Source organism: Pinus tabuliformis, chromosome 9, assembly GCF_031772625.1.
Source record: "Pinus tabuliformis cultivar Carrire ecotype Pingquan chromosome 9, CPIR1, whole genome shotgun sequence".
Classification (NCBI taxonomy): domain Eukaryota; kingdom Viridiplantae; phylum Streptophyta; class Pinopsida; order Pinales; family Pinaceae; genus Pinus; species Pinus tabuliformis.
Window position 1 is genome coordinate 1,235,491,460 of NC_142307.1, and position 10,837 is coordinate 1,235,502,296.

A 10,837-nucleotide genomic window follows, 5' to 3' on the forward strand; every position below is an offset into this window, starting at 1 on the left:
TAGAGATGGATGAGAGAGAATAGAAATACTCCTTTTCATTTTGTTGCATTGCAGAAGGTTCAAGACGAGAATGAATAAAAAATATTGAATGGAATATATATTGTGAATAGAATCTGGTCAATGGAAGGCAGAAAGCGCACTTCCCTCCCCTTAAATTGTTCCATCGATGTTATTCAATAGGTGATTCGAGGATCAGATAGGAACTCTGAAAACTCGGGATCGAGCGATCATGCATTTACCTATATTGAATCGGTTCGGTCCAGTTTCAAATATTTGTTCCAACAACGAATCTTCGGAACCCTATTTTTTTTTGAAAGGATGATGGATGAAAAATTGTCCCCAATTCATCGTATACCTTTTGATCATATAGGGTGCTCGGAAATGGTCGAAATAGTGAAATAGGAGGATCGCTATGACTATAGCCCTTGGAAAGTCTTCTAAAGAAGAAAAAACTTTATTTGATACTGTGGATGACTGGCTACGCAGAGACCGTTTCGTTTTTGTGGGTTGGTCCGGTCTATTGCTCTTTCCTTGTGCCTATTTTGCCTTAGGTGGATGGTTCACGGGTACAACCTTTGTGACTTCATGGTATACTCACGGATTGGCCAGTTCCTATCTGGAAGGTTGTAATTTCCTAACTGCCGCAGTTTCTACTCCTGCTAATAGTTTAGCACATTCTTTGCTGCTATTATGGGGTCCCGAAGCACAAGGAGATTTGACTCGTTGGTGTCAATTAGGTGGTCTATGGACCTTCGTTGCTCTTCACGGTGCTTTCGGTCTAATAGGTTTCATGTTACGTCAATTTGAACTTGCTCGATCTGTACAATTGCGACCTTATAATGCAATTGCATTCTCTGCTCCAATTGCTGTCTTTGTTTCTGTATTTTTGATCTATCCATTGGGACAGTCCGGTTGGTTTTTCGCACCTAGTTTTGGTGTAGCAGCTATTTTCCGTTTTATCCTCTTCTTTCAAGGTTTTCATAATTGGACCTTGAATCCATTTCATATGATGGGAGTTGCCGGAGTATTGGGTGCTGCTCTTCTATGCGCTATTCATGGTGCTACCGTGGAAAATACTTTATTTGAAGATGGTGATGGTGCAAATACGTTCCGTGCTTTTAACCCGACTCAAGCCGAAGAGACTTATTCCATGGTCACTGCTAACCGCTTCTGGTCCCAGATTTTTGGGGTTGCTTTTTCCAATAAACGTTGGTTACATTTCTTCATGTTATTTGTGCCAGTGACCGGTTTATGGATGAGTGCCATTGGAGTAGTTGGTCTAGCTCTAAACTTACGTGCCTATGATTTTGTTTCCCAGGAGATCCGTGCAGCAGAAGATCCTGAATCTGAGACTTTCTACACAAAAAATATTCTCCTGAACGAAGGTATTCGTGCTTGGATGGCGGCTCAAGATCAGCCTCATGAAAACCTTATATTCCCTGAGGAGGTCCTACCCCGTGGAAACGCTCTTTAATGGAACTATAGCTTTAGCTGGTCGTGATCAAGAAACCACTGGTTTCGCTTGGTGGGCCGGTAATGCCCGACTTATCAATTTGTCGGGTAAATTGCTTGGGGCTCACGTGGCTCATGCCGGATTAATTGTATTCTGGGCCGGAGCAATGAACCTATTCGAAGTGGCTCATTTCGTACCGGAAAAACCTATGTATGAACAAGGATTGATTCTGCTTCCCCATCTAGCTACTCTAGGATGGGGAGTCGGTCCTGGTGGGGAAATCGTGGACACTTTTCCATATTTTGTATCTGGGGTACTTCACTTAATTTCTTCTGCGGTTTTAGGTTTTGGTGGTATTTATCATGCACTCATAGGACCCGAAACTTTAGAAGAATCTTTTCCATTCTTTGGCTATGTATGGAAAGATAGAAACAAAATGACCACAATTTTGGGTATTCACCTAATCTTGCTAGGTGTTGGTGCTTTTCTTCCAGTGCTAAAAGCTTTGTATTTTGGAGGTGTATATGATACTTGGGCTCCCGGCGGTGGAGATGTAAGAAAAATTACGAACCCGACACTTAACCCAAGTGCTATATTTGGTTATTTACTGAAATCTCCTTTCGGAGGAGAAGGATGGATCGTTAGCGTGGACAATCTAGAAGATGTAATTGGAGGACATGTATGGTTAGGTTCCATTTGTATCTTCGGTGGTATCTGGCATATCTTAACCAAACCTTTTGCATGGGCTCGCCGTGCATTCGTATGGTCCGGAGAAGCTTATTTGTCCTATAGTTTAGCGGCTCTATCCCTCTTTGGTTTTATTGCTTGTTGTTTTGTTTGGTTCAACAATACCGTTTATCCCAGTGAATTTTATGGGCCCACCGGCCCAGAAGCCTCTCAAGCTCAAGCGTTTACTTTTTTAGTTAGAGACCAACGTCTTGGAGCTAGTGTGGGGTCTGCCCAAGGACCTACTGGTTTAGGTAAATACCTTATGCGTTCTCCGACTGGAGAAATTATCTTTGGAGGGGAAACGATGCGTTTTTGGGATCTCCGTGCTCCTTGGTTGGAACCCCTAAGGGGCCCTAATGGTTTGGATCTGAGCAAGTTGAGAAAAGACATACAGCCTTGGCAGGAACGACGTTCAGCAGAATATATGACTCATGCTCCTTTAGGTTCTTTAAATTCTGTGGGTGGTGTAGCTACCGAAATCAATGCGGTGAATTATGTCTCTCCCCGAAGTTGGTTATCCACCTCCCATTTCGTTCTAGGATTTTTCTTCTTCGTAGGTCATTTGTGGCATGCGGGAAGGGCTCGTGCAGCTGCAGCAGGATTTGAGAAAGGGATTGATCGTGATTTCGAACCTGTCCTTTCCATGACTCCTCTTAACTGAAACAATAGATCAAACCAGATGGAAGAAAAATCGATTCAATTTCATTACATCTATCTCCCATATCGGCGGGATAGGAGTCTTTTCAAATACTCTTTTTCCAACTGGATCCTTGTAGCTCGGCTATATACAGCCGAGCTATTCTCTTTTTTTTTTTTATTGGACCGGTAAATGCAATTGTTGAAAAACAAAAGGAGAGAGAGGGATTCGAACCCTCGATAGTTTTTTTATCTATACCGGTTTTCAAGACCGGAGCCATTAACCACTCGGCCATCTCTCCCGGGGACAACTTCTATTCTACCCCTTCGTATAATCCCTAACTATAAGCATAAAGTCGGGTCGATACCAACTATACCTGTGACATATGATGATTTTTCATCATCTGGAATGGAAAAAAAAGAAACGAATTTCCCTCTCCTCTCACACTCAAATATCAAATTGAAAAAGTTTGAAAGCTCGATCAATTTATGGTCAAATCCTTTCCATAGTGCATTTGATCAGAATTGAAAATTGGGGATCGGATGGTATAGTCTATTCAATCTGTTGGGAGCTTGTAAGATCACAACCATGACTATTGCTTTCCAATCGGCTGTGTTTGCATTAATTGCTATTTCATTTTTACTAGTGATTGGTGTACCTGTTGCACTTGCCTCTCCCGATGGTTGGTCAAGTAGCAAAAATGTTGTATTTTCGGGTGTATCATTATGGATCGGATCAGTCCTTTTTGTAGGTATCCTTAATTCTTTCATATCTTAGATATGTTCTAGATGTTTTAGGTTCACACTCCCTCCCCCTCCTCCCGGAGGGCTTTATAGCTTTTCTGAAGGGCCTTTTACTTCAGGCCCAAGGAGGAGGGGTTTTCCATATCCGTAATTGAATTAATAATTGGACCATTCAAAAATGGTATCTACTTACGAATGGGATTGAACATATATGTATTTTCCATTTCAATTATATGAATATATAGATATTCATATAATTGAAATGCGGGTATGGTTGAATGGTAAAATTTCTCTTTGCCAAGGAGAAGATGCGGGTTCGATCCCCGCTACCCGCCCTTCACATGGAATATGAAAAAGAATAGTTCATGTATTGATCGTTTCTTTTCCTCACTTATAATTCAATTATAAATTTATAAGTGAGAGAGCAATCCTTTCCGGACCAAAATACTTCGTATGTTCTGGTCTGGCGGAGACAGGATTTGAACCCGTGACCTCAAGGTTATGAGCCTTGCGAGCTACCAGACTACTCTACTCCGCACCATTGATTTATATCATAATCAGAATGGGTACACAAAACAATAATGGGATATAGTACCCCTATCCCTATATAGGGATAGGGGTACTATATCCCATTATCACAAGAAACTTCAATTACTTTTTTCTTTTCCTACCAACTCGATTTTTTTATCCCGGGCAATAAACATGCGTGGGCCATCTCACGGAGTATGTGTCCGGACAATCCAAAGTCTCGATAGTTGGCTCTAGGTCTTCCAGTCGAAGAACAACGTCGATGGAGACGTGTAGGTGCACTATTACGTGGTGAAGATTGCAATTTTCTATGAATTTCCCATTTGTCATCCAATGATGACACTTTGCTTTTTTCCTCCAAAGATTGACGAATTAAATGATATTTCCGTTCCAGTGCTTGTCTCTTCTTCTCTCTCTGAATGAGACTCTTTCTCGCCATAATAGTTCAGTTGGTACTATTACCTACCAGGAATCAAAATATAGATCAGATTTTAGATGGAGTAATATTATGTTGATTACTTTTTCTCTGTGGGGTATTGTCATTGTATCAATGACAATACCCCACAGAGAAATTGATGAAGAAGAATTAACCAAATTTACCTGATGTAGAGGCAATTAAAAAAGCTGCATAAGTGAATATATAACCTACGGAAAAGTGAGCTAATCCAACTAATCGTGCTTGAACAATGGAAAGGGCTACTGGCTTGTCTCTCCATCGAACTAAATTAGCTAAAGGCGTGCGTTCATGGGCCCATGCAAGAGTTTCGATCAGTTCCTGCCAATATCCACGCCAGGAAATAAGGAACATAAATCCAGTAGCCCAAACAAGATGCCCGAATAAGAACATCCACGCCCAAACAGATAAACTGTTCATACCAAAAGGATTGTATCCATTAATAAGTTGTGAAGAATTTAACCATAGATAATCTCTTGACCATCCCATTAAATAAGTGGAAGACTCATTAAATTGTGCTACATTACCCTGCCATAATGTTATATGCTTCCAATGCCAATAGAAAGTAACCCATCCAATAGTATTCAACATCCAGAAAACTGCTAAATAAAAAGCATCCCAGGCCGAGATATCGCAAGTACCACCCCGTCCCGGACCATCGCAAGGAAAACTATAACCAAAATCTTTTTTATCTGGCATTAACCTGGAACCACGCGCATCCAAAGCACCTTTAACTAGGATCAATGTAGTTGTATGCAAACCTAGAGCAATAGCATGATGAACCAAAAAGTCTCCAGGACCAATTGTTGAGAACAATGAATTATTATTATCATTAATAGCATTTAACCAACCGGGTAACCATATGCTCTTACCTGCATCGAATGATGGACCACTTGTTGAAGATAGGAGTATATCGAAACCATATAACGTCTTACCATGAGCAGATTGTATCCACTGAGCAAATATGGGCTCGATCAAGATTTGTTTTTCTGGAGTACCGAAAGCAAGCATAACATCATTATGGACATAAAGTCCCAAGGTATGGAAACCTAGTAATAAACTAACCCAACTAAGATGAGATATTATAGCTTCTTTCTGCTCCAACATTCTCGCCAATACATTATCCTTATTCTGTTCCGGATTATAATCCCTAATGAGGAATATAGCTCCATGAGCAAAGGCTCCTGTCATAATGAACCCGGCAATGTATTGATGATGAGTATATAATGCAGCTTGGGTGGTGAAGTCTTGTGCTATGAATGCATAAGGGGGTAAAGAATACATGTGTTGAGCTACCAAGGAAGTTATAACCCCCAAAGAAGCTAAAGCAAGACCCAATTGAAAATGAAGAGAATTATTGATTGTGTTATAAAGACCCTTATGTCCGCGTCCTAATAGGCCTCCTGGAGGAACATGTGCCTCCAAAATATCTTCCATACTGTGACCAATCCCAAAGTTGGTTCTATACATATGACCAGCAATTGAAAAAACAAGTGCAATAGCTAAATGATGATGAGCCATATCAGTCAGCCATAAACTTTGAGTTTGTGGATGGAATCCTCCGAGAAAAGTTAGAATAGCAGTTCCCGCCCCTTGGGAGGTACCGAATAAGTGACTACTAGAATCAGGATTTTGAGCATAGAGATTCCACTGACCTGTGAAAAGCGTTCTAAACCTTCGGGATGCGGTAATACATCCAAAAAATTATCCCATCTGACGTGCACTCCCCTTGATTCAGGAATAGCGACATGAACTAAATGCCCTGTCCAAGCTAGAGAACTGACTCCGAAGAGTCCTGACAAATGATGATTGAGACGGGATTCGGCATTTTTGAACCATGAAACACTTGGTCTCCATTTAGGTTGTAGATGTAACCTACCCGCTATTAAAAAGATGACAGAAAGAAATAGCAAGAAAAGAGCTCCAGCATAAAGATCTTCGTTAGTGCGTAAGCCAATGGTATACCACCACTGATAAACACCGGAATAAGCAATATTGACCGGACCGGGAGCACCTCCTCGGGTAAAGGCTTCTATAGCTGGTTGACCAAAATGAGGATCCCAAATTGCATGAGCAATGGGTCTTACATGTAAGGGATCGCGTACCCATGCTTCAAAATTGCCTTGCCAAGCCACATGGAACAAATTACCAGAGGTCCACAGAAAGATTATTGCCAACTGACCAAAGTGGGAAGCAAAAATTTTATGATAAAGGCGTTCTTCGGTAATATCATCATGACTCTCAAAGTCATGTGCGGTCGCAATACCGAACCAAATACGACGAGTAGTTGGGTCCTGAGCCAAGCCTTGGCTGAACTTTGGAAATCTTGATGCCATATACTTTTCAAATCCTCCTAGCCTTTATCCTATTGCAATAATTCTTGCCAGGAAGAACGCCCATGTTGTGACGATTCCACCCAGAAGGTAATGAGCTACTCCTACAGCACGTCCCTGTACAATGCTCAAGGCTCTGGGCTGGATAGCAGGAGCAACCTTCAATTTGTTATGGGCCCAAACAATAGATTCAATGAGTTCTTGCCAATACCCACGGCCGCTGAATAAGAACATTAAACTGAAGGCCCAAACAAAATGAGCACCTAAAAATAAAAGACCATATGCAGATAATGAAGAACCATAAGATTGGATCACTTGAGAGGCTTGTGCCCATAGAAAGTCACGGAGCCACCCGTTAATCGTAATGGAACTTTGTGCAAAGTTTCCTCCCGTAATATGAGTTACCACTCCCTGATCACTTATATTACCCCAAACATCGGACTGCATTTTCCAGCTGAAATGGAATATTACTACCGAAATTGCATTGTACATCCAGAATAAACCAAGGAAGACATGATCCCAGGCAGATACTTGACATGTTCCTCCTCTACCAGGTCCATCACAAGGAAAGCGAAAACCCAGATTCGCTTTATCAGGTATTAAACGGGAGCTACGGGCAAATAGAACACCTTTAAGTAGGATTAAAACAGTCACATGGATAGTAAATGCATGAATGTGATGTACCAAAAAATCCGCGGTTCCTAATGGAATTGGTAACAAAGCCACTTTGGAACCTACTGTCACCAAATCACCACCTCCCCAGGTTAAGCTGGTACTCGCTGTTGCACCAGGAGCTGTTGAACCAGGTGCTGAAGCATGAGTGTTTTGTATCCATTGCGCAAAGATAGGTTGTAATTGTATAGCAGTATCTGAGAACATATCTTGAGGACGTCCTAGAGCGCTCATAGTATCATTATGAATATACAGACCAAAACTATGGAAACCTAAGAATATACATACCCAGTTGAGGTGTGATACAATTGCATCACGATGTCTAAGAACGCGATCTAATAAATTGTTGTATTGAGTAGTCGGGTCATAGTCTCTTACCATAAAAATCGCTGCATGTGCAGCAGCGCCAACTATGATAAACCCACCAATCCACATATGATGTGTGAACAGAGAGAGTTGGGTACCATAATCAGTAGCTAGGTATGGGTAGGGAGGCATCGAATACATGTGGTGAGCTACAACAATAGTTAAAGATCCTAACATAGCTAGGTTAACAGCTAGCTGAGCATGCCACGAGGTAGTTAAGATCTCGTAAAGACCTTTATGGCCCTCCCCCGTAAATGGACCTTTATGAGCTTCTAAAAGGTCCTTGAGATTATGGCCAATGCGCCAATTGGTCTTATACATATGACCGGCTATCAGGAAAAGAACTGCAATAGCCAAATGATGATGCGCAGTATCGGTCAACCACAGACCCCCCGTTACTGGATTTAATCCTCCACGAAAAGTCAAAAAGTCTGAATATTCCGACCAATTCAGGGTTAAAAATGGGGTCACTCCCTTAGCAAAACTGGGATAAAGTTGAGCCAAAAGATCGCGATTGAAAATAAATTCATGAGGAAGTGGTATCTCTTTAGGATCCACTCCAGCGTCTAGAAGTTGGTTAATGGGTAGAGAGACATGTATTTGGTGTCCTGCCCAAGATAGAGATCCAAGTCCTAGTAACCCTGCTAAATGATGGTTCAACATGGATTCTACTTCCTGGAACCAAGCCAATTTTGGGGCAGCTTTGTGATAATGGAACCAACCAGCAAAAAGCATTAACGCTGCAAAGATCAATGCACCAATTGCAGTGCAGTAAAGTTGTAATTCACTGGTTATTCCAGATGCTCGCCAAATCTGGAAGAACCCAGAGGTTATTTGTATCCCTCGAAAACCTCCACCTACATCCCCATTCAATATTTCTTGGCCTACTATTGGCCAAACTATTTGGGCACTGGGTTTGATGTGAGTGGGATCAGCCAGCCATGCTTCATAATTGGAGAAACGAGCGCCGTGATAGTACATCCCACTTAGCCAAATAAAGATGATGGCTAGTTGACCAAAATGAGCGCTAAATATTTTGCGAGAAATATCTTCCAAATTATTAGTATGGCTATCAAAATCGTGAGCATCAGCATGTAAGTTCCAGATCCAAGTGGTAGTATCAGGACCTTTAGCTAGCGTCCTTGAGAAATGACCAGGTTTGGCCCATTTTTCAAAAGATGTTTTTACAGTATCTCTATCCACTACGACCTTTACTTTCTTTACTTCTGGTTCCGGTGAACGAATGGTCATTGAATTCTCCTCTTTTCGGACGGGACTTAAATAATAAGAAACCTGCCAATAGCAATTAGTGAACTTACGAGAGATATATCTCAACTCGTTTCTCCCTTTATTTTCTAGTTTATGACTGGAGCGACTATGATACGGGAGTCAATCTGAGGCAGGTGTTCAATTCTATTATGACATATCTTTTGAGGTGCTCAATGGACCGCGGGCTTTTTTGCATGAAAAAGCCTTTTTTTTGTAATTTTAAAAAAGCAACGGTGATTATTACACTACACCGTTTCTAGATGGATAAATAAATATATCTGTATATATGGATATATATATATATTTATTTATCCATCTATTGATACTCCTCCGTATGTCCCATATAAAAGGCCATCCATTATAAATCGTTATTCATGGATCATTAATGAAAAAAATATCCAGCCAGATGGATTTTACCCCTATTAAGAAGATCCGTCAACAATCCAGAATCAGAAAAGGTATTCTTTTTATATTGTAAATATATTCCTATAAGATGTCGACGAAATAGAATCTAATTTTGGGAATATTCTGGAAAAATCCCATTGATTTCGAGTCAGATATTCAATAATGAAAACGATTTCCCAATAATAGAAACTCTCATTCTCCAAAGCGTCCTGTAATCTTTAACCAATTTTGTGCTTCGATGTAATTCCCGGAGCAAGTGCTATAGCTTGTTCCCAATACTCAGCAGCTTGATCGAACCAAGCCTCCATAGTTTCAGGATCTCCCTGTCGAATGGCTTGTTCTCCTCGGTCGGGATAGTAAACTTGGAAAAGTTTTCTTCCCTCAGAACCGTACTTGAGAGTTTCCTACCTCATACGGCTCAATCCACTATTCTTTAGTCCTCTACCAAAATTTCCAAAGAATTGGAGATGATTCATTGGGAGTTCATATTAACCAAAGGACCAAAAAAAGTCAATGACATGAGTTTCTGATTTAACTTCCAATCAATTCAATGATCAGGTTCTATCTTTTCTCCTACCCTCAAAAAGATGAAGTATATCTCTTTCTATACTTCAGATTGATTGTCCAAATCAAAGTCTTTTTGCAAGGTAACTATCTCAGTTCCGTATAGAATTTTTGGAGAGTACTCTCTGGCTGGAGTACTTCACATCTTTAGATCTGATGCTACCCCGCTGCTCAATAGCTAGTAGATCAACTCTATTACATAAGTTGATTCCTGATTCTTGTCAATGAGCAGATTTGATCGTATCAGCCCGAACCTTCTTTCAATATTGATCTTTAAGGTGCTTCCATCATCAATTGAATTTATTATCCATGGAATATTTAGGCTCTATCTATTCATATTCGGGCTCCTATGAGAGTTTTTTTTCGCTACAGACTGATAAAATACCGTTACTTGGGACGGTGCATATGTAGAAACCTTTTCTTTTGTCTTACTCAGTTATTAACTAAGTTATTCTATGGTACAGATAGTCGCACGTAATGACAGATCAAGGCCGTATTATAAGAGCTTGTGGTAAAGGATGGGTTCCGTTCTAATGCTTGGAAATAATATTCCAAAGCCTTCGTATTGTTCCCATTACTTGTATGCACAAGACCTATATTATATAGTAAATAACTTCGATCATAAGGATCAGTTTCCAGTCGCATAGCTTCATAATAATTTTGTAAAGCTTCCGCATATTCCCC

General features: G+C 40.7%; 3 non-coding genes across 3 annotated transcripts; 1 reads left to right on the forward strand and 2 right to left on the reverse strand.

The window, feature by feature from the left end:
* Positions 1-3,032: 3,032 nt before the first annotated feature.
* On the reverse strand, positions 3,033-3,120 carry TRNAS-UGA (transfer RNA serine (anticodon UGA)). The gene has a single exon. It is a non-coding gene; the product is annotated as a tRNA-Ser (tRNA).
* Positions 3,121-3,826: 706 nt separating this feature from the next.
* TRNAG-GCC (transfer RNA glycine (anticodon GCC)) lies at positions 3,827-3,897 on the forward strand. Its single transcript has one exon. It is a non-coding gene; the product is annotated as a tRNA-Gly (tRNA).
* Positions 3,898-4,026: 129 nt separating this feature from the next.
* TRNAM-CAU (transfer RNA methionine (anticodon CAU)) lies at positions 4,027-4,100 on the reverse strand. Its single transcript has one exon. It is a non-coding gene; the product is annotated as a tRNA-Met (tRNA).
* Between the last annotated feature and the right edge of the window lie 6,737 nt (positions 4,101-10,837).